This window comes from Coregonus clupeaformis, unplaced genomic scaffold (genome assembly GCF_020615455.1).
Source record: "Coregonus clupeaformis isolate EN_2021a unplaced genomic scaffold, ASM2061545v1 scaf2022, whole genome shotgun sequence".
Lineage (NCBI taxonomy): Eukaryota > Metazoa > Chordata > Actinopteri > Salmoniformes > Salmonidae > Coregonus > Coregonus clupeaformis.
In genome coordinates, this window is record NW_025535476.1 from 65,001 (window position 1) to 70,000 (window position 5,000).

Consider the following 5,000-nt stretch of genomic DNA (forward strand, 5'->3'; position numbering starts at 1 on the left):
TGTGTAGGGGTTAGTGTGTGTGTAGGGGTTAGTGTGTGTGTAGGGGTTAGTGTGTGTGTAGGGGTTAGTGTGTGTGTGGGGGTTAGTGTGTGTGTAGGGGTTAGGGTGTGTGTAGGGGTTAGTGTGTGTGTAGGGGTTAGTGTGTGTGTAGGGGTTAGTGTGTGTGTAGGGGTTAGTGTGTGTGTAGGGGTTAGTGTGTGTGTAGGGGGTTAGTGTGTGGTGTAGGGGTTAGTGTGTGTGTAGGGGTTAGTGTGTGTGTAGGGCAGTTAGTGTGTGTGTAGGGGTTAGGGGTGTGTGTGTGTGTGTGTAGGGGTTAGTGTGTGTGTAGGGGGTTAGTGTGTGTGTAGGGGTTAGGGTGTGTGTAGGGGTTAGTGTGTGTGTAGGGGAGTGTGTGTGTAGGGGTTAGTGTGTGTGTAGGGTTGAGTGTGTGTGTAGGGGGTTAGGGTGTGTGTAGGGGTTAGTGTGTGTGTAGGGGTTAGTGTGTGTAGGGGTTAGTGTGTGTGTGTGTGTGTGTGTAGGGGTTAGTGTGTGGGTAGGGTTAGGGTGTGTGTAGGGTTAGTGTGTGTGTGGTAGTGTGTGTGTGTGTGTGTGTGTAGGGGTTAGTGTGTGTGCAGGGGTTAGGGTGTGTGTAGGGGTTAGTGTGTGTGTAGGGGTTAGTGTGTGTGTGGGGTTAGGGTGTGTGTAGGGGTTAGTGTGTGTGGGGGTGTGTGTGTGTGTGTGTGTGTGTAGGGGTCAGTGTGTGTGTGTGTGTGTGTGTGTGTGTGTGTGTGTGTGTGTGTGTGTGTGTGTGTGTGTAGGGGTTAGGGTGTGTGTAGGGGTTAGTGTGTGTGTAGGTTAGTGTGTGTGTAGGGGTTAGTGTGTGTGTAGGGGTTAGTGTGTGTGTGTGTGTCTCTCACCGTAGGGGATGGACGAGGACACGGGCTGGTGTGTGTAGGCGTTACCACTGGCAACAGCCCACACTCTGTACCCCCCGTCACTATGGGAACTGAGGAAGGAGCTTTCCGGAACGTTCCCACACCAGGGACTCCAGCTGCTGCAGACAGACACACTGTATTTAGACCCATGAGCGGAGACCCTGGCTGCAAAACAAGGAAGTGACTAACGTCCTGACCAATGGAAGGAGAGGAGAGGAGGAACTGACTAACGTCCTGACCAATGGAAGGAGAGGAGAGGAGGAACTGACTAACGTCCTGACCAATGGAAGGAGAGGAGAGAAGGAGCTATAGAGGCTACAGGGAAAGAGAGGAAGACTATTGACGAAGAGCCACGGAAGACATCCGGCTCTGCAGTGAGGTGCATATTATACACTGAACAACAATAATAAAACGCAACATGTAAAAGTGTTGGTCCCATGTTTCAAGAGCTGGAATAAAAGATCCCAGAAATGTTCCATACACACAAAAATATTATTTGTTTTTTGCACACATTTGTTTACATCCCTGTTAGTGAGCATGTCTCCTTTGCCAAGATAATCCAGGTGTGGCATATCAAGAAGCTGATTAAACGGCATGATCATTACACAGGTGCACCTCGTGCTGGGGACAATAAAAGGCCACTCATAAAATGTGCGGTTTTGTCACACAACACAATGCCACAGATGTCTCACGTTTTGAGGGGAGCGTGCAATTGGCATGCTGACTGCAGGAATGTCCACCAGAGCTGCTGCCAGAGAATTTAATGTTAATTTCTCTACAATAAGTCGCCTCCAACGTCATTTTAGAGAATTTGGCAGTACGTCCAACTGGCCTCATAACCACAGACCACGTGTAACCACACCAGCCCAGGACCTCCACATCCGGCTTCTTTACCTGCAGGGACCGTCTGGGGGAGGTGGGGGGCGCTGAGTAGTTTTTCTGTCTGTAAAAAGCCCTTTTTGTGGGGGAAAAAGCCCTTCTGATTGGCTGGGCCTGGCTCCACAGTGGCTGCACCCTGCCCAGTCATGTGAAATCCATAGATTAGGGCCTAATGAATGTATTTCAATTGACCGATTTCCTTCTATGAACTTTAACTCAGTCAAATCTTTGAAATTGTTGCGTTTATATTTTTGTTCAGTGTATATTTACCTGTTTTCCCAGGAACATGTGTTCTGCGTTGCGGGTGCTGAGATCCCATAGGACGACAAGGCCTCTGCTGTAGCCAATCAGAATCTTCCCTGGCTGCTGGGGGTGTTCCTGTAACGACTCCACCGGTCCCAGAGACTTCCCACACCTGTAGTCCTCAGGTACGCTGAAAAACACCATTACCCATCAGCCAACTGTAGTCCTCAGGCACGCTGAAAAACACCATTACCCATCAGCCAACTGTAGTCCTCAGGTAGAGTGAAAAACACCGTTACCCATCAGCCACCTGTAGTCCTCAGGCACGCTGAAAAACACAGTTACCCATCAGCCACCTGTAGTCCTCAGGCACGCTGAAAAACACTGTTACCCATCAGCCACCTGTAGTCCTCAGGCACGCTCAAAAACACCATTACCCATCAGCCACCTGTAGTCCTCAGGTAGACTGAAAAACACCATTACCCATCAGCCATCAGGAAGACAATCAGCATACATCAGCCAATGAAAAGTGAGAGCAGAACCGAGACCGGAGAAGAGAGCAGGAGAGAAGTGTAGTGTTTCAGATGAGGCAGAACCAAGACACACACATACACACACACACACACACACACACACACACACACACACACACACAGAGGGCAGTCCAGCAGAAAGGATGGTCTCCAGAACCATCGAGCCACAAACATTACCCACAAAGCATTCCATTGTCTCTCCATCTCCCTCTCAACCGCCATCCCCCTCTCTCACCCTTTCAACCTCCTCTCTCTCCCGTCCCTCACCCCTCAACCGCCATCCCCCTCTCTCACCCCTTTCAACCTCCTCTCTCTCCCCGTCCCTCACCCCCTCAACCTCCATCCCCTCTCATCCCCCTCTCTCACTGAGTCAAGGCCCTTCCCCTAACGACCATGACAACAGGAAGCCCTTCTCCCTACCGACCATCACAACAGGTCCCTTCCCCTAACGACCATCACAACAGGTCTCTTCCCCTAACCGACCATCACAACAGGTCCCTTCCCCTAACGACCATCACAACAGGTCCCTTCTCCTCAACGACCATCACAACAAGACCCTTCTCCCTAACGATCATCACAACAGGTCCCTTCCCCCAAACGACCATCACAACAGGTCCCTTCTCCCTAACGACCATCACAACAAGACCCTTCTCCCTAACGACCATCACAACAGGTCCCTTCCCCCTAACGACCATCACAACAGGTCCCTTCTCCCTAACGACCATCACAACAGGTCCCTTCCCCTAACGACCATCACAACAGGTCCCTTCCCCTAACGACCATGACAACAGGACCCTTCCTCCTAACGGCCATCACAACAGGACCCTTCCCCCTATCGACCATCACAACAAGACCCTTCCCCCTAACGACCATCACAACAGGACCCTTCCCCCTAACGACCATCACAACAGGACCCTTCCCCCTAACGACCACCACAACAGGTCCCTTCCCCCAACGACCATCACAACAGGACCCTTCCCCCTAACGGCCATCACAACAGGACCCTTCCCCCTAACGACCATCACAACAGGTCCCTTCTCCCTAATGACCATCACAACAGGTCCCTTCCCCCTAACGACCATCACAACAGGACCCTTCCCCCTAACGACCATCACAACAGGACCCTTCCCCCTAACGACCATCACAACAGGACCCTTCCCCCTAACGACCATCACAACAGGACCCTTCCCCCTAACGACCATCACAACAGGTCCCTTCTCCCTAATGACCATCACAACAGGTCCCTTCCCCCTAACGACCATCACAACAGGACCCTTCCCCCTAACGACCATCACAACAGGACCCTTCCCCTAACGGCCATCACAACAGGACCCTTCCCCCTAACGGCCATCACAACAGGACCCTTCCCCCTAACGGCCATCACAACAGGACCCTTCCCCCTAACGACCATCACAACAGGTCCCTTCTCCCTAATGACCATCACAACAGGTCCCTTCCCCTAACGACCATCACAACAGGACCCTTCCCCTAACGACCATCACAACAGGTCCCTTCTCCCTAACGACCATCACAACAGGTCCCTTCCCCCTAACGACCATCACAACAGGTCCCTTCCCCCTACGACCATCACAACAGGACCCTTCCCCAACGACCATCACAACAGGACCCTTCCCCCTAACGACCATCACAACAGGACCCTTCCCCCTAACGACCATCACAACAGGTCCCTTCCCCTAATGACCATCACAACAGGTCCCTTCCCCTAACGACCATCACAACAGGTCCCTTCCCCTAACGACCATCACAACAGGACCCTTCCCCCTAACGACCATCACAACAGGACCCTTTCCCCTAACGACCATCACAACAGGTCCCTTCCCCTAACGACCATCACAACAGGTCCCTTCCCCTAACGACCATCACAACAGGTCCCTTTTCCCTAACGACCATCACAACAGGTCCCTTCCCCCTAACGACCATCACAACAGGACCCTTCCCCTATGACCATCACAACAGGACCCTTCCCCTAACGACCATCACCAACAGGACCCCTTCCCCTAACGACCATCACAACAGGACCCTTCCCCCTAACAACAGGACCCTTCTCCCTAACGACCATCACAACAGGACCCTTCCCCTAACGGCCATCACAACAGGACCCCTTCCCCTAACCGACCATCACAACAGGACCCTTCCCCCTAACGACCATCACAACAGGTCCCTTCCCCCTAACGACCATCACAACAGGACCCTTCCCCCTAACGACCATCACAACAGGACCCTTCCCCCTAACGACCATCACAACAGGACCCTTCCCCCTAACGACCATCACAACAGGTCCCTTCCCCCTATCGACCATCACAACAGGACCCTTCCCCTAACAACAGGACCCTTCCCCCTAACGACCATCACAACAGGACCCTTCCCCCTAACGACCATCACAACAGGACCCTTCCCCTAACGACCATCA

The 5,000-nt window shown here is 52.6% G+C and overlaps 1 pseudogene; it reads right to left on the reverse strand.

The window, feature by feature from the left end:
- LOC121563985 overlaps nt 1-5,000 on the reverse strand; it is a 67,066-nt pseudogene that overhangs the window by 55,582 nt on the left and 6,484 nt on the right.